Source organism: Phymastichus coffea, unplaced genomic scaffold (genome assembly GCF_024137745.1).
Source record: "Phymastichus coffea isolate CEN01 unplaced genomic scaffold, Cenicafe_Pcof_1.1 PCOF00031, whole genome shotgun sequence".
In the NCBI taxonomy this organism is placed as follows: Eukaryota; Metazoa; Arthropoda; class Insecta; order Hymenoptera; family Eulophidae; genus Phymastichus; species Phymastichus coffea.
This window is the reverse complement of record NW_026706842.1, coordinates 3,228,176-3,249,836: the sequence shown is the minus strand read 5'-3', so window position 1 is coordinate 3,249,836 and position 21,661 is coordinate 3,228,176. Positions and strand designations below refer to the sequence as shown.

General features: G+C 46.0%; 1 protein-coding gene and 1 non-coding gene across 4 annotated transcripts in view; one reads left to right on the top strand and one right to left on the bottom strand.

Annotated features, from left to right (window-relative positions):
- LOC131663072 (acetylcholine receptor subunit alpha-like) overlaps positions 1-21,661 on the top strand; it is an 81,519-nt gene that overhangs the window by 20,103 nt on the left and 39,755 nt on the right. The window lies entirely within an intron of this gene.
- Trnan-guu (transfer RNA asparagine (anticodon GUU)) lies at positions 15,896-15,969 on the bottom strand. The gene has a single exon. It is a non-coding gene; the product is annotated as a tRNA-Asn (tRNA).

The following is a 21,661-nucleotide window of genomic DNA, read 5'->3' as shown; positions in this document are numbered from 1 at the left end:
GTAGCGATAGATCGCGCGCGGCGCTGGCGCGAGCGTTCGTGGTGCCGAAGAAGCAGGCGAGAAAAATTGCAATCGCTGCTTGCCGCTCGCGACGCGCCACGTGAGCGCAGCCGCGTTAGCCGCGCGCGAACTAATCCAACTTTCGTTGCCACGCGCACGCGTCGAACGAAAGCGGAAACGGCAGCGGAAAGTTGAATTGGACTCGCGGCACGTCTGCCGACGGCGCGGAGCGGCACGCGTACTCGCATCTTGCCCCCCAAGACCGAAATTGCAATCCGAGTTCGCGCGATGCCGCACCCCGGATAAACGGAATCGCTCGCGCGACGGCGGTCCGCGAGAGAAGAGACGAGGAGGAAGGGTAGCATTCTAGTCGACGCTGAAGCTCGGCAGTTATGGAGAAAGAACCCGAAGCGAAAGTGAAAGTCACGGAGGGCGTGCTCGAGAGACAGTCGCGCGGTAATTAAATCCCAGAGTCGGCGCGAAAAGGACGAGTCAATTCAAAGAGAAGCTGCTCTAGGTTCCTCGGTGCTTTCACGAGGCCCAAAGTAACGTGACTTTCTCTCTCTCTCTCTCTCTCGATCTCCGCGAATTTCTTTCGCTGCTTCGGGTATATTTAGCTTTGATATTCGCAGCTTCCATTCGCGCGGCCACGAATCCCCGCCGTTAAATAATTAGCGTTCCTCCGCCAACCCCCGAGTTCACCGCGTCTCTTCCGCGTCCTTTGGCAAGGAAGCAGAACAGGCGAGAGAGAACGGCATGCTCGTCGATGCGATATATTCGAGGCAATCGTAGAGGATCCAAGAAGGCAATCCAGTGAAGCCATCGGGAGATACGACAATGACAACAAAGCCTCCACCGCGAGCACAAAAGTCGAGTGCGTTCTGAAAGACTACGGCAAATTGCTTTCACTTTGACGAGAAAAAAGGCTCTGCGACACCATCTGCTATTCGACTCGCGTGCAGCCTCTTTCTCTCTCTCTCTCTCTCTCTCTCTTCTTTCCCATTTGCTCATCTATCCGCTGGGAATCGTGGATGCACGTCGTCATCCGAAGACGGGACGTCGTCGCATCTTATCGCAGCTCGCGAGGCTCCCTTTTTTATTCGTCGTCGGATCCCTATATCCCGATTCGATTTCGAGTGCTGACGGTAAACGACGCAGCAATGTCTTCCGTGAGATTGATTGTAGTTATGTTCTCTTCGACGTCGTTATTCTCACAATTGCTGCTTTTTAGGCGTCGCTAAAATTGCGACCGATCGCGACGTTATGCCCGTTCGCGCTTCCGTTATCGCGAAGAGGGCGAGGCAAATCGAACGGTCAGTCTGGCATGGAAACCCATCGCTCCTTATTTACATGTTTGTCTGTTCTCGTAGACAGCTTTCGCGGATGAATAGTGAGCCGAATATCGCCCATGCCAACGCAACTGACACGCCTCCACGGCCCGCATGATTGCTAAAAAGCATCACGTATCTTTCCGCGCTTACAATAGGCATAAATCCCAGCGTTATCATTAATTCAGGAGTCAGTCTCGGAATTTCATATCTTTATCTCTTACTCGCAAACAGTGACGCTGGGTTTCGACTCGAGTATACAACCTTCCTCAAGGGGACATAAAAAGAGAGAGATGCCGTAAGCGCGCTAAAACGTCTGGTTATCAACTCTGACCTACGTCCTCGGCGTTCAGGCATGGATTACATCTTGTTCGATAAGACATTGCAGCTCTGGCGTTCCGCTCGAGCGACGCTCTAATAAAGTTATCCTCGCGTCGGCGCTAGCGAGCTACGGAGGGAGCTTACGTCGAGCCGAAAGAGCGAAAGTGCCCGGCGAGTGTGAATGGAATCGTCAGTCGCTGCTCTCTGCTCTGCGCTTCGCCCATCTTGACCGCCTCTATCGCTCCCTCGCTTAATTTCACCATGAGATTCATATTTGCCGCTCGAGCGAAGATCGACGAGGCGTCTTCGGTGCTTCTCTTGGCGATTTCTCTTGCCTGCCACGTTGCTTCTCCATCGTGATGGATGCTCGCGTCCAAGTGTTGAGAGGAGTTTCATTGAATGACGCGTCGTTCGTTTGACTCGGCCTCGCTCGTAACACGCAGATTCATTTCCGAAAAAATAAATTTCGCGCCGCGAGTTTTCCAATTCCAATTAACTCGCGAACCGCAATAAACCAAAGTTCAGCCGAAACAGCAATTACGGCGCAATCCATTAATTATGCAGCTCGATTAATCCTCACAGCAGCGAAATTTACAAAAGCAAATATGCGTCGGGCGTAAAAGTTTAACGGCCTACGGCTGAGCACGGAAGGAAGCATTATACGCCTCGCTCGGTATCGTTTTCTCGGGAAACATTGCGCGCGCGCGGAAAACTTCACGACGAGCCGGCGAGCCGACAGGAAAAAGAAGAGAGTTTCTGAAAGCCTCCCGGCAGAAAGTGCATTACGGCCGTGCCCTTACGTATATTTGATCATAGCGCGTGCGTGTGCGAAAGAATTTGCTGTTTTTGCGATATAATTATGAAACGTTATTTAATTATGTCCGACGTGCAATTACGAATAGACGCGAGTTTCGATCGCCGGCCAGGCAATTATTTTTTTCCTTTCTCGCTGCAACCACGCGTCCTTGACCAAAGTTGGCCCTCGGGCTAACGTAGATTTATGAAAACTCCTCGACGAGCATTGTTCTCTCTCTCTTTCTCTCTCTCTCTCTCTCTCTCTCTCTCTCTCTCTCTCTCTCTCTCTCTCTCTCTCTCTCTCTCTCTCTCTCTCTCTCTGCACCTGCTACGACGACAACGTCTCGTAGCGATATTCCTTTTTCCGTCTTGCTCTCGGGTACCTACTTACTTTATTCGCTGCTTTTGTTATGCTTTTACGAGGCGACGTCCAAATAGCATTTATCGTCTTCCTTTACTTTTTTTTTTAGCTTTCAAGCTTGAATCGACCTACATATACTTTCAATTACTTCGGTATTGCAGCACTATTTAGTTCGCGTATGTTTTTTACGATATTTTGCACAAAAATTGTCTCCCACGTGAACGACAAAACAAGACGCGAATTTTCATTTTTTACCGCTATTCCCATCCGTTTTTTTGTAGTCGTCGTACGTGAGCGTGCAACTCGATTTCTCGCTCGAGTTGAATCGAGATCGAAAATGCGCCGTTGGCAATGAATCCAAAGTGCCCTGCGCTCCTAATTAAAGTCCCCGCGGAATCGACGAAAAATGAGCGCCGCCAGCCAGGAAGAGAGAGAGAGAGAGAGGAAGGGAGGGAGGGAGAAACGGTAATTGTTTTTTTGTTATAGCGTTGCCTGCGCCAACCTTTCGCTGTTTTCAGTGCTCTTTTATGGGATTATTGATACTTGTTAGGTGAGGATTAATTGGATTTTTTCTTCTTTTTTTCTTTCTACTTTATTGATAAAATCGTTTTCCCAGAAAAACTGATTCGCGTTGGAAAACAAAATAAATCTACCGCGCGGTGATTATAAACTTTCAATAAATTTGACGAATAACGCGCTGAGAGTGATTTCTCAGCCGAATAACTCATCAATGATTGATATTCCAGGTTCCTTTCACATCGCCGATAGCCTCGATGCTCTGCACATAGCGTATCGCACATTAAAATCTCATACGCACACGCCGATCCATATTCATCACGCATCGAATGAAACAAGAAAAAATAAATCAGCGTATAACGGCACTCCATCATTCAGCGTTCGGACGCGAAAAAAATAAAGTTTTCGACGCGAGCGCGCGCGAAGGGAACAACGAAGGGGGTATTTAGAGAGCAGCGCGCGCTTTAGCCAAATCCAGTATGCGGAGGCGTTATCTATGCTAAAGAGTAACGAGCGAAGGAGATGGGTGCGAGGCGAAAACGAGGCCGCCTGTAAACAGAGCGCATACATTCTAATTTCTCTGACCAACGGCGACCAACGCCTCTACCGTACGTATCTACGCTTGCGGATTACCGAGCTTGCGTTGTTCACAGGATCACGGGGTGCCCTCGAGTTTTCATTGATATGGGTAGCTTAGCACGTAATATTTGTTTTGATTATGCGCGCAAACATAATCGATCTTTCGCAGAACGCTCGATTCTGCAATGTTTTCGAGTTTTTCTTTCGTCCGTAAGCCTTCGACGCGCATTAAAACATCGTAAGAAAAGGCAAGCCAAAGCAGAAAAGGCAAACATCGTCAGACTGATATGGTATAAATGAATTTTCTTTTCTTTATAAGCAGCAATGTCGGAAGAATTCATTGGTGAGAGCGAAAGGTTTTGTTTTACTAGCTACCCATCGACTTATAGCAATGCTAAAATCCTGTTTGAGCCCGAGGTTAGCTCGGGCTTGTCCCGACCGAAGTCTTGTATTAGCAGTAGCGCGGATAACTGCGGCTGACATTGCAAACAACCCGACTGTCTCGACTAACATCTTGCCGTACTCGACTGATTAACGCCATCCTGTACGTAGGATGGATTGTCGGCAAGCCGATTGATCCACTTCAGGCAGTACTCGAGCTTTTACGGCCAAAAAAATACCGCCAAACTCGTCAAAATTAAAATAAATCCGTCGCATGCATTTTTCATTGCTTGGTATATTTCCAAAAATACAGTCGACTAATTCAAAAGTTGTCAGTTATCAGTTATTTGCAGCGACATTGACGTGAAAAGTAATGTAAAGTAATGGCGTGATACATTCGTAAAGTGCCATTATTTTCAATGTAATTATCTATCTGTCTTTTGCTTGGGTCGTCCTCTCTCTCTCTCTCTCTCCCTCTCTCTCTCTCTCTCTCTCTCTGTCTCTCTCTCTCTCTCTCGAATATCAATGTATACGAAAGTTCCTTTAGTATTCAGGCCATGACATTGTGGGACACTATACTATATCAATATAGTAGTCCGTCTGCGGATTTGTTTAAATCTCCTAATGATGATTTCGTAAATGGCAATTGTGACGCGAGCGAAGCTCAAGAAGTTCAAGCAATATATCTATACCAAAATCTGAATTTATCATCCTACATTATTCACACTTCGTTCGAATTTTGTATTTTCTCTTAGTTTAAAATATTTTGTTTATTGTTATTATATCACTTGCCTACCTAAATGCTTTCCAGTTCTATCGAACCTAACTAGAAATAAATATATTATGAAATAATAATCTCTCTCTCTCTCTCTCTCTGCCTTTAGTTATTTCAAGTAAGCTCATTTCTTTCGCTCTCGCTATCGTGCGCAAACGGTTGAGCAGCAAGTCTCGCGCCAGCGCATCAACTTATATCACCGAAAAGTCAACTGACGGCATCGACGGGAGCGCCTTGTTCCGCGAAATCACATTTCTTATTCGCTCGAAAGCCATCCCGCGGGTTGTCTTCGCGCAACGACTCAGCCCTGCGCGATAAATTCGTCTCCCGGTGTGGAGACGCAGGCCGGCAGCGTGTGTGGCGCAGGGCCACGAGCGCACACTCGACTGCCGTCCGAGGCGCGTTCCGCAAAACAACGTCGGCCCGTATAATGGGCATTGTTTCGCGGGGCGCATAGTTCTGCTCTTGGCAAAGAGAGAGAGAGAGAGAGAGAGAAAGAGAAAAAACGGTTATGCTTGCCCGACGCGCTGCTATTGACGTTGAGTGCGAGAGTTTCTCGTTGGCGTGTGCGCGCCTGCACGGCCCGAGGCGATTGTTTATTGCTGCCTCTATTGCCATTGTTTCAGCCCGTTTTTGAAAATGCGCCCTGTCGCGCGGGGCACGCGTCGCCTTTCCCGCGCTCGCGTAGTTTTTCTTTTTTCACTTTCTCTCTATATTTGCCAAGAACGTCACGCCGCGTCGCGTGAATTATCGTTTTTGCCTTCTTCCTATCCTTTCTCAGTCGCGACCGCGAGATCACGGAGTATAGCGATTAATATGGGATCAATCGACCCAAGTCGAAGCTAGTTTTTACCGTTGAAAGTCGGAACATCCGAACTGCACTCGGAACTGACTCTAGTCGCGTCATTTTCAATTAGGTTCGAAATTATTTTCCGAAAATTCGAAAGACCAACTGTGCGATTTTCCTCTAGAGTTTCGAGTGTCGAACGAGCAACAGAGTTCAGGAGTGTTCGCCACGTCGCGCTCGTATAATTGGAGCGTTCATTAGTCTATTCAAGCGCCCAACTTGCTAAATTGATATCTACATGTATGGGCTACTCGAACTTAGTGCCAGGGCGAGCGGCGTCGAGCTTCTTTCGCAACAACCACGCCTAATTGCGGCGGCCTCTTGGCAGCGCCATGAATTCCAATTAGACGGGCTCCGGCGAGCGTAAAGCCAAGCGCGACGTTATCGATCGGGGCGCATCGGCAAACCGAGAAATCAACGCCGGATGCACGACCGATTTGCGCCTACGCGGCTGCGCGATCGCCCGCACGCGGAGGGACGGCGCGCGTCGCGCTTGCGCGAGAATCGCGGAAAGAAAGCAGCGCCTTGGAAAGTTCGACGCGTGCCCGGCATCGAATGGGTGTGTCACCCTCCGTGGACGTTACACTTGCGGACTCGTGACTCTCGTTGTCGCCCTCCCCCATCTCTCTTTCTCTCTCTCTCGAAAAGCACTCGCGTGAATCGCTTACGCGCTGCGAGTACAACTGATCGTTCGTCGTTAACGAAACCCGAGGGGCGTGGCAGAATGCGCGCTCATTTTGCTTTTTATTGGAGGCAAGTAAAGCCGCAAACATTCGTACGAATGTGTTTTTCATAGCTCGGTTGTATAAACCGAAACGTAAAAGAAAGAAGGAGGTAAGCGAGCAATACAGAATGGGCTCGTCTTTGTAGCTCTGAAATGAGCTGAAAGATGCGAGAAGGGGAAAAGAGAGAGAGAGAGAGAGAGAGCAATTGTTTAGCGCGCGTGTAAAACTCGCGTTTAAGGAATGACCCAGATGTGCTGCCGGCGATGTATGTATGAAAGCTGGTCGAGCGAGCAGCCGTAAAGCCTAATATAACGAGCACGCGTGCAGCTTTCTTTTTTCTCCTCCCCGCGAGTCAACGATTGGTTCGAGCTACGAGAGCTGCTTTTACGCCGGCCGCAAGGTGTGTATGTGCGGGCGCTCGAAGCAAGTTTCACTTCGTTTCGATCTGTGCAAATTGCTACGACGCGAAGCACGTCCGTTTATTAACGTCTTTGACAAACTATTTGAAACGTGCTCGCATGCTGAACCTCAAAGAGCGTAGCGAGAATAGAAATGACGGAACGGCAACGATGTTAAAATAACAAATATTGGCCGAAATGAAAAGTAAATTCAACTGGCAGCGGGTATCACCGTAGTATAGTATTAAACTGCTGTTTGCACGCGTTTTGCTGGTCTGGATTGGGAATTGGGTGTCTCTCGTGCAATAGAACAGAATCTAATTAACTGTGCATCCTCGAGGATTTCGCCGTGACGTTTCGCTTCGTCCTTGTTGCTGGGTGTTACGCGATCGACGCGCAGAAAGAACGATCGGCTATTTAATTATCCCTAGATTGATGTATAGTGATGAGCGGACGTAGGTTGATTTCTTAGATGAAAAATGTTCTAAATCAAGGAAATAGTAATTGCTTTTCGAGTGTGCCTTTCTCTACTGAGATTCCAACCAATTAATTCTATTGCCCTACCCGCGTTGTCGGTCAATTTAATTTTTCTCGGTGCGGCTACTCGTTTGTCAGGGTTTCACTTTATATGCACGACCGGCACAAAATTTTTATGATTCTATTAGAAACATATGCAAAGGACGTGTTGTCGAGGAAGAGACAGGCGGACGAGAGAATTTTATGACTTCGCAGGCTGAATTTTCAATAAAAAAGTCAGGGTATGACGTACGACGATGGAGCAGAGCATAATTAAAACCTCGTGCAGAGGGGAGTAACGTTACATATGCGTTATGGGCAAAAAAACGATATAATCTCGACGACTGTCAGGCTGAATGTCGCGTACGTTTTGATCGTATAAAGAAAAGACAAGGACAAACGTAGCGTGATTTTCATGTTAAAAGCACACAACGAAGCGACGCAGAAAAACAAAAAAAAATGCGTCATCTCGGCGAGGCGTCAAAGTCGACTTAGAAGGGATAGGTCGGGGAAGAAAAGCTATCGTGTAGCGACGCGATAAGAGCCGGGAAGGTGCAAGCTCTCCCTAACGAGTCAAAGAGTCTCGCGTCAACGTCAGCTTCTCGTGCTAAAGCTCCGCGCCGCTTCGCTGTTCTCGTTTATCTGTCGGCCGTATTGAATTTTTTTCCTCTCCCCAGGCAATCGCCTCCGATCGGGACGTTTTCTTTCTTCTCTACGGCGATCCGCGATTAGTTTCCGTTTCGTTTCGTTGCGTCGATTCGGACTTCTTCGTCGTTACGGATGAGAACGCTCGAGATAATGCAAAACTACTGTTGCTCTCGCTCGCGTCACGCGAGCCGCCGAAACGCATCTTGAAAGTTAATCCCATTCCAGGCGAAGCAAGCGAGCGAGCCTTCGTGACACTCCATTAGAGCGTTTCCCGATGTGATTACCTCGCATGAAGTTTCTCTCTCGCAGGCTAAAGCTATTGAGCCCCCCCGGAAAAATTTATGGCCCCTTCCGAGCGTCGCTCGGCGAGAGAATCTCCGAGTCACGTACGCGCGCGGCGAGGCCCATTATGAGACTTGCTTGATGGAGGATCAAGTTCAAAGCCCCTTCCCCTCCTCTCTTTATAAATTAATGTCTATTTGCTAAAACAACGCCCGACGCGCGTTACTTCGCCGGCCATCAGTCAAGATTCTCGTTCAGTCGGAAAAACGGAAGAAGAAGAAGAAGAAGAAGGAGAAGGAGAAGAAGAAGAAGAAGACGAAGAAGAAGATTAGTTGTGACTCGATGACCGAAGCTTTTTTTGCTCGCCGGTGAAGATGTTTGCTCTCCGTTGCTCGGAATAGATCTTGCCTCTCGGATTCCATTCTGTTTATCGACTTGGCCCCTTCATGCATTTACATTTTCGCGACAACAAACGTTCCCTGCGATTTCAATTGTTATCGCGTCCCTCATTCGTCGAGTCAATATACGAAGAGATAAGTGAGAGCTTTTATTAGCAAATAAAACGCGTCGCGATCATCGCTGGTAGAACAAAAAAGCCGCCTAATGTCCCGCGGTACTAGCAAAAGGTAATTAGAATTGACGAGCGCACGGAATGGTCTCTCGAGCGTATGAATTTCGCGTTCGGAGTAGCCGCTTGTTAACTTCGTCCTTCGACGCTCGATTCCTCCAGCCGAGCAAATATTTCTTTCCATTTCTCGCACAGGCGAGCAGCTTGCGTCGATTGTGTCCCGAATTCAAGATCGATACCGATCGCGCGAAGGAAAAGCACGTCCCTCGTGCCGCGCCGCGACGAAGTAGGTTAATTTGAAAAAGAAAAGCGAAGAGGAAAAAACGTCGACGCGAGAGCGCGAAAATTTCGAATTTGACCCGATTGCGAATAAATTGGAATATATCCCCGCCGAGCGCGTCGCGATTCTGCTTAATTTACAACTAGAGAGCTACCGGCCGATTTTACGACGCGCCGAGCTCCTTTTTTCGTATGGACGCGAAATTCGCGCTCTTCTTTTGAATATTTCAGAGCAATCACTCATGACCTTATAGCCGGTTTTGGTAATTCCTCTCGTGCTTAAAAATCATTCCCTCCCTCCAACCTCTTTCTCACTCTCTATCTATCTCTCTCTCTCTCTCTCTCTTTCTCAGCCGTCGAAAGCGCGCGCGGACCGTTAAAATTAAGCGATTCATCATGTAAAAGGCGAGCCCGAACTCGCAGCTGGTTTCATGAGGCGCGAATTGGCCCGACGAGTCTCTTCGTTCGCTAATGCCTTTTCGCGGAAAATCCCGAGTGCCGCAGCCTCATTAACGAAAGCTGAGCGGCTTAATCGAGCGTATCTAATTCGTGTTTTCGATTTAGTCATACGCACGTAGCTACAAATTACCGTTGGTAAATGCCCCGTGGATATTTTTTCTTTCTTTCTTTCTTGCTTCTTTATTTTGTGAATTCGCGTTTGATGCTGCCACGGCTTTCTACCGCTCCATCCGATATTATTGCTACCCTCTCTCTCTTTAGAATTACTGTCATTAATAGTCTTGGTTTTGCGAATTTACTGCGGATAAATTTATGAATTTAGATTTGTACGTCGAATAATGAAGACCGTTGACTTTACCATGAAAGCTTTCAAAAAGTTAGAAGCGGTGTGAAATCCGTTTCATTAACTATCATAAACTTATCGTTAATGCATAGTAGCATCTGATTAACCTGGTTTCAAACTTTGTTTTCATAATTAATTTTTATAAAAGCACTTCGTTAAAATTAATTCCAAGCGAGAGTAAAAAAATAATCGACCCTTTGATGTTGCACTCAACGTCAAGACCGAGAAAGTTACTGCATTTTGGAAGAAAAAAAAATAGATACGCCGTCGTTAAAAGGATAATATCGATGTAATTAGAAAACTTTCTTTGCCTCGAAAAAAAGTTATCGTTGCCGTTGATGATCGTGTTTTGGCATCGAAGTTTGTCTACAACAAAAATAAATACCCTGTTCTTTTTCCTTTTTGGTAAAAAAATTTAGTTTCATAAAAATTTTGTTTTACATCGATTCGATCAAAGACACACAAAGTAGGGGTAACCCAACACTTTAAACGCGGCATTTCACATCCAGGTCAACATGATTAAGTGAAACTTTACTCGTTTATAATGCGCGTTCTACATAATTAATCTCCTCGGCGAGGACTTGAACAATTGTTTTCAGCAGTTGTGTGCGCGGGGAAAATTGTTTCCTTATTAACGGTGCGCGACCAGTAAATTTACTCCCAGCGCAGAAACATAACAGAATTAAAAAATTTGCCAAGAACCTGTATGGTGAATTTTGTGATCGCGTTTCAGCTCTTCATAACGATAGTCGTTGAATCCTCCTGAGTTACGGAAAACAAATGAGTTGTAACGCGAAATTAATTTTTTGCGAATTGAGGACACGTCGCTTGATTGCTTACTTTTCGCAACACGTGAACATTATCGTCGATATAGGAGTTATATAGCGTCGTGCTCGAACGCGCGAGAAAAGGGAATGCGAGGAGGTTGAAAGCCACGGGGAGAAAATGATCGACGAGATAAAGGTTATAAATAAAAAGGCGCGGCGCGTGAAAAATATTCACCTCAACGTTGATTTTGATATTATTTTTCTCAGCGAAACAGCTTCGCTACGACCGATATTTCTTTTCGGTTTACTTTCGCGTGAGATCGGTGAATTCAATTTGTTTTGTTTCCCCCTCGCTCCTCCAAAAAAAGATGCGCTATCAGAACCAGAAGAGAGTGCTTTTCATAGCGCGGAGCTCGGTGATTCAAATTTCGAAACGACCAAAAAATCGGGGTTAACAATATACAATGAAAGTGAAACGCTCAATGAATATTCCGTGCTATTCGATGCAAAATCAAGCAGAAGTGCAAGGAACTCCGGAAAAATCCATAGCGCTGACAGAGTAAAGAGGTGGGGGGAGGGGAGAATCGACTACCGAAGTGTCAACTGTGAATATGCACCTTCACGAATATTCAAGAAAGACCTGACTTCTCTTGTATCGCTGCGATTTCCGTAATGCCGTCGATATTTTCTACGTTTTAATTCGCACGAAATTGCTTTCGCAAGTCAAGTCGGGAATTACTCGTTCAACACGCGCCACGATCAAAGTGCAAACTCGCGTTTTACGAATTATTCTCCTTATTAAAGTCCGCAATAAAAATGCATCGAAAGGGAACGAAAAAAAAAATCAGAATTTCATTCCGACGTGAATTAGCGTTCTTTTAACGAACACTCGTAATTAGTGCGTCGGGATAGAGTCAAGTCGCAGTCGAAAGAGTTTTATCGGGGCTTCATTAACGGGCTTCGTAGGATTCGATAACTTGTTATGAGAGGATTCGAAGTAACCGTTTTCCCGATAATGTGTGTTCGAGAAGTTATGTCCGTGCTTTCTTTTGATACGAACGTTTATTACGCGCTAGTTGACGTACAATTTTTTTCATTTTTTGCGTGAGTGACGTTTTGATGTCCCGCTGTGAGGCGCGTCGGTAAATATTTTTATGGCCTTCTAAATAATATTCGACGAACAATGTATTATATTAAAATGTTATTTATAGCTTCTTGTAAAGAGAATTTTAAGCAATTTTCACATGACAGATACAACGGTAACGAAGACACTTCTGAATCTTGCTAAATTCATAAAAAAGAATGTTCAACAATACGTAGCTGGAGCTGTAACATTCAAGTATTGTCAAGAGACCAATAATAAAAAGAGAACCCAAGTGAACACAAAGCCAATTCTAAACACAGCTATATAACTCGAACTCGTCGTAACCCAGCAGCAGTAGCTGCAGCAGCAGCAGCTGCACCAGCCGCACCAGCAGCAGGAGCGCGCAGAAACTAGTAAAGCCAAGCGTATCACTCGAAAACAAAGTTGCAGTGTATATAGCGATCTAGTGCCTCTCACTCTCGCGGCGCCGTTTAATTTCCCTGTCCGTGCGCAGTTCAGTGGCCCACTTTCGAGCGCGCGATTTCTGCTCGGGTTGCCGCCGATGAGAAATCGAAAGATAAAACATCGATCGACGATAGGACCTTCTTCCTTTACTCCGTTCGCGTCTATTTGTACGACGGGCCTGTATCTGCCGGCGAGAAAAGGTGGAAGCCGCTTCTCCGCGCCTTCTGCCGCGAATAGAACGTTGCCGCTGCCGTCAGATTGATCGCATCGTCGTGTACATTCTTAGCTCGGAGCTGCCGCGAGTGATGGCTCGTGTCGAACGAGCGACACACCGATAATCGAAGCGTTTCCACTGACGACCCATGCCGGTTATTTAAACTTGAACCCTCGTTCACACTTGTCCACGAGTCATCTCTTTGCGACGAAAAGCTACAAGCGACCTGGGTCTTCGAATCTCATCCGGCGAGCGCGGCCAAAGATCGCAGGGAGAAAGTGAAACGAGGGAGGAGCGCGTGCGCGTGCGAACGAAGACGTACTCGTACAGGGCAAAGTAAAGCTGGTAACGGAGTGGCCGAGAGAGCAAACGAGGGTTCGTTCGTAGAGAGCACGCGAAGAACCCTTCGACGGCTCGGCCGCTGGATTTCGTCCAACGATACACAGGCACCGAGCACTCGACGCCGCGCGCTCGGCAAGAAGGGAGCAAAAAATTATCGGCCGCTATGCGGCTTTCCCTGCGTTCCTTTTTTCCTGGCTGAGCGATAACCGCGATATTCCTTCGTGCCAGCGATCTTTCTCTTTTTTATATTGAGGAGTCGGCTGAATGCGCCGCGATAAATTTTCTAAGGTTGTTTTATTCCAAGCTCAAGCTGCGCGTGCTTCATTGGTCGGAATGAAACTGGAAAAGCCGAAGTATCTCCCCGCGATGTAGCTTGGAAATATCCAATTGTAAAATTTTGGTGAAGATTGTCAGGATAACTAAAGAGCCACGGGCAAGCTCGCAAAATGCCTCAACAGGCTTAAATCGCGGTCGAGCAATCATGGGCTAAAATAAATGTTCCCTCGGTGCACTCTCTCGCGTTAAGCTATTGATTGTGCCGGCGGCTAATTATGAATGATTAATCGATCAAACATAACACGGGCGCGCGTTCAGTCCGCTTCGTCCGCTTCCCTCCTGAAACTTCCACGAAGCTCCCGACTCGACGGCAAAACTCATAAATCAATCGACCTCGTAGGACAGACGCTAACGCCAAATTTTTCCCCGGTTCTGGCTAGGTAAGATTCGTATGGAATCTTGCCTTGCGCAAAAGAAAAAAATACGCGCAGATACCTATTGTTCCGTTGTGCTGCCGTCGGTTTTCCAACCTGACGATGCTGCGATCACAGCTCACGTTATTCCAACGACGATGAAAGCCTCGTCAAATTGAGACCGCTGGCTCAAATATTCACTTTCGGTCGCGCGCGCTGACAATTATTAGGGATCGCTGGACACTTTTGGCGCAGCCGAGCTCCCCCCACCTAACAAAGCAGCCTTGCGTCGTGCTCGGATCAAATCGCCCCTAAAAAGCAGAGCACGAGTCCGAGCAAATCAGCACCGCTGTTTCCAGCTCGGCTGTCACGCGCAACTTCGCGCAGTCGATCCGTGAAAATTCAGCCGAGCAATCTCTTTCGCCGCTTGCCAAAAGGCTTTCCGCGCGTTATGCCCCTGCGCCTCTCTTTAGTGAGAGCGAAAGAGAGTGAGAGAGAGAAAGAGAGCGCGCGCACGCGGGAAATTCGTTTAATTACCACCGCGGCTCTTTCGTTCTCCCTCCTCTTTTAAGCTTGTTTGCCACCTTTTAGCTTTCCGATTATAAGATGTTATACGCTCCGTCTAATGTTGGAGCCTGGCTATTTATCTCTCGCGCGGTCGGTTGTTTCAGTAAATTTTCATGGCATTAAATTTTTATTTCGTTTTAAAATAGACAGTTGCGTTTCGATAGCGTTTCCGCAGCCTTTAATTAAATCAATAACGAACCAGCCAACAAAAGTTTATATTTGTAATAATAATTGGTAAATCATTTATCAGATTAATGTTACGTGAGATCCAAAACTTTAATCCCTGGATTGAATTATCCTCTATTGATTATTCATCTACGTCAAACAATGATCAAATCAATTGTCCAATTAAATTCATTAACCACGCGCTAAGTCGTAAAAGGCAATTTGAATGGATAATTGTAACACTTCATTTATTATCGTAAAACAAAATAAATTATCCAGCTCCTACCGCTATCGCAGAATTAATTTATAAAGTTTGACAGTTAACGAGACTAAAAAAACTGACACGAAATAAACTAAAAGAAAAAAAGACGTTAGCGATGAAAATATTGATCTTCAGTAAATAGCATCAGAACGTTCACCAGCTAGCCGCGTGCGATATTCGACTGCCAGGAGTACGTTTTAATCAGTGACTCATATATCACTTTCATCATCTGCTAAGTGGATCAGTAATGACCCCACTGAAGACAGCGGTGACGAGCAGCGACGCTCGAGTTCAAGCCTAAACTCGTCTATTTCTGTTGCGCGCACTGGCTTCTCTCCGCGTAGCCATCTTGCGTTGGACCTCGGAGTTAGCGCGCTCTCGCTCCTCCCACTACTCATCTTAACGTCACCTCTCCTCTCGGTGTCGAGACACCACGTGCTCGCGTGGCGCCCTTTTGCGTAGCGCCCAGGCTTTCTTCCCGCACGCTCGATCGATCAATTCCGGACAATCTTTTCCTCGACTTTCCTTGATGGAACTCGGATCGAAGGCCGCGTCGGGCGTTTATCTTCAGCGAAATTCTTTTTTTCTTATATTCTTCGCGAATTCGCGCGTTTACGCATTATACGCGTTATGCCGGCTTGTCTATAAAATTTTATGGAGCACCTCGTGTCACTTTCGCGACAGCCATGTAAACGGTTGATACTGAGAATGGCTTTCATACTTCATATTTACAATAACGAATGATCGCAATTTTTTTTCTCAATATATTTAGTTTATACGACTTCCGTGATTTCTTTCCACATCACGATTGTCACAACAAAACTCAAGTTATTGTCTTTCGCGAACTAACAATAAAAATATAAAAGTAATAATATGTTGATTTGTTTTGGGGTATTGATTGTTCAGGTTATTACTCGACGTCAGTGATTCCGTATACCAATCGATATTAATAGCGTCGCACAACTAATGATTTTCCAATAATTAAATTACTCTAGAATATTAAAATAACCAGTTAAAACGGTCGGTTCAACAGCTACTTGAAGAAGTAATAAATTGACTGCTGACGTCTTGGTTTTCTGTTCGCTAGAACAAACGTATAATGTATACATGTGTCCGGAGTGTATTGTTAATTAATTACATTGGTATATTAAACAAAAATAACCAAGCATAGTTTCATTATGTTAGGGCATCCAATTGAAATTTTGTTGACAAAAATAAACGCCCCCGGGTGGGCTCGAACCACCAACCTTTCGGTTAACAGCCGAACGCGCTAGCCAATTGCGCCACGGAGGCTAACGGACGATAATATTTTAGTGAAATTCCCTTATCGGCAGTAACTTAAAAAAGCGCGCTCTCGTAAAATTATCGCCAAAGAATGAAACTTGTAATAAAGTCAAGTCACTTTCTTGTCGGCTGCTCTGCATTAAGTTATCAAACGCGGTGACGGAGTTGCCAACTTGAATTTCCACGCTTAACTAATGTTATTTCAAGAAACATTTCCTGACACTGAATGCCCTGAAACTCTCTCCTCTCGTAAAAAGAAAATACGTTCTTCTTTTACGATTTTCGTCATGCTAAGGGTACGTCTCGTTATCAAATGGAAAAATCTCTCCTTTTACGCTGATAAAATGGTAAAGGTCTAGTTTATTGCATTATAAATGTAACTTGTTGAATTACCACTTCTACAATTGGACATTATTTGATATAAACCGGCGCTCGCTTGCTTTACGAAAATTCGTGCAGCGAAACTTGCTTATCGATTGTAATTAATCGCCAAGATTTTTCATAAAGTCTTGTCTATGCGCGGAAAGTTGATCGCGTTGCACTTTAAAATTGCTCGCGAAAAAATTTCATCAGGATGAGAATATGAGACACAAACTCGCGACAGTAAAAGTTTCGTGCGCTTCAATAACGTTTCCAGAGTGAAAATACCTTCGAGAACGCAAGAGACAGCGCGTATTGTCGTTTAATTTTTCTTAATGAAAATGCCGCAAAGCCTCGCGTGCCCATATACGAGTGTCGAGTTTATTGCGCCGTTTCGTTTCGGAAAGCCGCTATAACGCAACCCTGAAAGGGAAGAAAGAGCAGGAGTCTCGCAAAAGTTTAGTCGGAACTAGCACTTGCCCAGTCTTTCTCTTCTAATTTTCCTAGCTCCCGAGATTTCCAAAGCTTTTACCTTTATTCATTCTCCCGTAGAGGTGGCAGTTTTTCAACTTCGTAATTTTTTTTTTCATTGTTAACCGTCGTGTATGTACGTATGCACGCGTGCATTTCCCCGTTGAAAATTTACTCCCCTTGTGATTTGCGCAACTCTCGGCGGCGCCGCCCGCGGGTTTGGCGATAAGGGGGCGAGTAAATGCTGATTTTATTTATCAAATACGAAAAATGAGCGCGTGCGATGGTGATTTTCGCGGGCCGTTAATAGGTTCACCGGTTATCATTGTGAAAATGCGCGACGGCCAGCTGACAAACGGCCGCCGATAAAATACCTCGGCGCGCTGCTGCTTTCAAATTAAAAGAAAATATTTCCACGATAACGCACACTTGACATTCATTGGAATTTATGCTGGAAATTAAAGGCCTCTGCAGTATTAATTTTTAATTACATTCCGTAGTTCTTGTCTTCGTGCACGCGCGCGACTGTATTTTTTACCGACACCACGGGCGTCATTTCTTTATTTTTTCGATTCGAAACCTAACTAATGGTTGCTTAAAAAAACCAATTTTAATTATTTCCTCGTCGACTCGAGACACATTAGTGCCAAACAAAGCTAAACAAAAGAAAACAATATATATATACATACGTATTGTAGTGACGGTGCCATCCAATCCAATTGACGCGACAAACATCAACAAAAATTTAAAGTACATGATTAACGAGAGCAGCGCGAATCCAATAATTTGGATGCTCCGAACTCGACTGACAATTGATTAATTGTCGCGCAGTCTAATTGCGCTCAGTCGATTGCACGCCACGCTCGCGAAGAGGCTACTTGGAGGTTTTGCTGCGGTAACAGCAATCCAATGCATTGACCATCACATAATTGAATTTCGGCGTTTGCGCGGGACGTACGGAATATTACGTATTTTCAGTTTTCCCGTCATCGATAAATCGACGAGTCGAATGTTGCATCGTCGATTGTTTGGCAATGGCTCGATCTTCTCGGGAAGCTCCAGCCGGCCAATGACGTTTCGATCGTTTAAAAAAAAATAATGGAGCGCGTCAGTCCACGTCGCGTTAACCTTGTTTCATTGCTGCCCGGGGCTTGCAGATTCAACCTGGCAATGCCGTCGTAATGCTGGTTTACAGCGGCGCGCCGCGGCGGCTAAGTAGAATTTGTACTCGCGGGCGCGCGAAAAGACAAGCCAAAGTTTGTCCGAGAGGCGCGCGCGTCCAATACAATTTCGGCGAGCGCGCAGCGTAATCCGACAGCGGAGCGATGGCGAGTCAATGCGCGTGCTCGTAAACTACGGCGTCGAGCAGAGCTCAGCTGCAGACACTCCGCAGGGGCGCCTACATTGTTTCGCGAGTAAGTGTGCGCGGCCTCCGAAAAGTTTTTTTCCCGTTATTTTTGTTTATTTTTGTTTCTCCCTCTCCGGGCGAGCGAATTCGTAGGCAAAGCGCGTTCAAATCGTTCTCACCTAAGACACTTACGGCAACTCGTTGCGCTGGAGGTAACAAGGCTCTTGAGATACGGTCCATATTGTCCCCGATGATCCATTTCTCTCTCTCTCTCTCTCTCTCTCTCTTCCTCTTAATAAAGTGATTTGCCTAACCGTGGCGTCGCTTTAATTTCCGAAGTTCAATTCTACTAGAAAAAAGAAGTAGAGGAAAGTTCGTGGAGTGACTTTGCGTGGCAGCGGCGGCGTAGAAACGCAGCGAAGTGGCGAAAAAAAGCACGAAACTAGTCACGGTTTTGCCGTGTGTACTACTACGCGAAAGAGAGAGAGAGAGAGAGAGAGAGAGAGAGAGAGAGAGAGAGAGAGAGAGAGAGAGAGAGAGAGAGAGAGAGAGAACAGAAGGGGAAGGGCAAACAACCGTGGAGAGAGCTGGAGGGCCCTCGAGCAAAATGAGCCACGCTAATGGAACGACCCTGTCTCGAAAAACCACGCGAATTAAATGCGAAAAAAACTTTGGGCTGTATACCCCCCTGGCGAAGCTTTTTTCTTGTTTGCACCTTTTGTTTCCGAGCACGCTTGCCGTCCGTTTAAACATTGATATAGATGTTTCGCTCCGGGAACGCGCTTCTTGTTCCCGTAAATGTGTTACAAGCCAACTTTGGCAAAGTTGCCGGGATGAATATTCGATGTATTTTTCATCGTACCGTCGTCGCGTTTTTTGTTTGCGCCTCGTCAAGGCCGGTGGTTGCCGCTCGCATTGGAACGCGCGGCCTTGCTGGTTGAAAGCGACGACGCCTCCGCCGACAACTCGGCGAGCCGCCCCACGACGGTATGCGAACGTTCGTCTTGGAACTCTCGTATGCCGCGCGTTCGCCGAAGACGAATTTCGTCTCTCCATCACGCGGCCCGTGTCTGCCTCTCCGAGCGCTCCGAACTTGAGTTTGCGCGCGCCTAACTCGGCGCGACGAGCGAGTCAAAGTTCGCCGCGCGCACAGACTCGACGCCTAACTCGGCCCCCGACGTATCTCTGTCGGTGAGCGGCTCCCCGAGGTATTATCCCGGACGCGCTTATTTTCGCTGGCTCGGTTTGGCGACGCGTCAGCGAGGCCCGAGGTCGCGGATTCATCGCGTTTCGGCCGGCGGGAGAGGAGAGATCGCCGAATTCGGAATCCAGCTCCGCGGGAGGCTCCGTTTCGCGCGTCTCCGCCCACGCGCACGAGGAAATTGGAGTCGCTGATGAAGCGTTGTGCTATTCGCCTCGCGCCGCATGATTTACCGGCGCCGCGGTGAGGGTGACGTCGACTGGGTCCTCCTTCGCGGCTAATTGCGCGCGCAATTAAGCTCGACTCTCGGTCTCGGCCGCCACCAGCTGGGCGCTACGCTAATTTCATTAACGCGCGCGATAAAGGCCCATAAGCAAACGTCGGCGAAACGATCGCGCGCGATCTCGATGCTCGTAATTCGATTTGCCGTCTCCCCAAAGCAGCTCACCGTCGCGGGCGCGCGCGCCCTGACCTGTTGTTCTTTCGCTGTTCGAGATCGTCGCTCCGAGGATCGATCCTCCGACCGAGGCGAGGAACGATCTCGAGGTGAGCAATGCCATCCATCACGCTGTATCCTGGCCGGTCCTCGCGTGGCGCGCGTATAGGCTATGCGCGAAACTCCGACCTGACCTACAATCTCGCTCGACATCGAGCTCTCTACCTGGCTTTTCCTCGATCAAACATAATCGAGGCTGAATAATTTAATCCCAATCAGATTTCTCCGCTGCGCCACTTTCGCGTTCTCGCGATTGACCAAACGCGAACACGGGGACGATTGTTCTTTCGTCGAAGCGCCGCTTACGCACACAACGTAATATTGTTCGATACGAACCGAGCGAGCCGTGCATTTTTTGTGGCTGGTCGACTTACGTGTTTTTTTTTTTTTTTTTTTGTAACGCCGCAAGTTTTACGCGACCGAGAGAAGCTTCGCAAAGTTTTTTTACGGGTGAGTATATATTCTACGTCCTACGAAGTGGTCACTTTAATCGAACGCTCGCCGGCGAAGCTTAGTCGTGTAAAAACTGTGGGTGCCCACTAGCATTTTTTTTTTTCTAGATAAATTTTTTCTTTGAGCTTGAAAAGTATAAATACTGGCTACGATTTAGATGAAATGATAAAAGCTTTTTCAGTACAATAATGCATAAATCCCAAGTTTTACATCTAATTATTGTAGTTCTCTACGCACAGAGAAATACCAATCTAGAGTGATAGTTCCAACTGCTGGTTCTTCGTAGAATGTAAATAAAGAAAATTCTAAGAATAAAGAAATTTGTATAATTCTTTGATACAAGATCGTAATTGGTGTAAGCAATTTCACAGTTTAAGACCACAACTATACCTTTAGACATTCACGTGGCGCATCGGGACATCTCTCTGCTCGCTTAAGAATTACAAAACAACGGTTATAATAAAATTGTCGGCAATTTTTCGTGGAAAGCGCATATTTTTCAAGCTGAAAATCCTCAACTATCGAAAACTATTGTATAGTGCGCATTCGTTTTAACGCGCGAATATAGATGAAAACTTTTATTGGCGAAATTGAAAATTCAGTAGGAATTAAATATTCCCATGATTGAATATGATATATAGCCTGTGATATTGTGCATTGGTAAATAAATATGCAGTTACATTGACACTCGTGAATTTTTTATTTTTTTATCATCCGAAGTTCTGTGTTGAAGAATCATCGTTCAAAAATTTGAAAAACACGATAAAAATTGTAATATCAGTTCTAAAAACATCGTAGTTTTCTGCAATCGTATTTTGCAAGATGTAAATAACATTCGATGGACGTTCACACAGTAGTAATTAATATATTTTCAAAAGAAGCCGTTAATATTTTGCGTAATTTAATAAAACTGAAATCACTGTGCAATATTTTATCACAATAATCTATCAATTTATTTCTGTTATTGCCTACTTCGTTCATTCAAAGCTACACTTTCACGTAGAGCAAAATTCAATTAATTTCTCTATCGAGATAGCGGTCGGTTTTTATTTTGAGGTTAGTATGATTAAATCAATCAGTTTATATTAAGTTTAGGCCAACGGTACTGATATATTATCACACAACTGCTTATCACGTGATTATCTTTCAGCCAATCAGATTAAGAAAAAATTGGCTCCAATTTATCAGGTACTATTTTTTTAAGAGGATATTATAAGAGGATTTTTATAAGAGGATAGTTATAAAAAAAAATTGTCAAGTTTCATGAGCCAAGAATCGAAGTGTGCCTTTTCGTTGTATTAAAGTAACGCAATTCCGTTCGTTCCGACGAAGATTTCTTAAATCAGTCTGTAATAATTCATTTGATATAAGC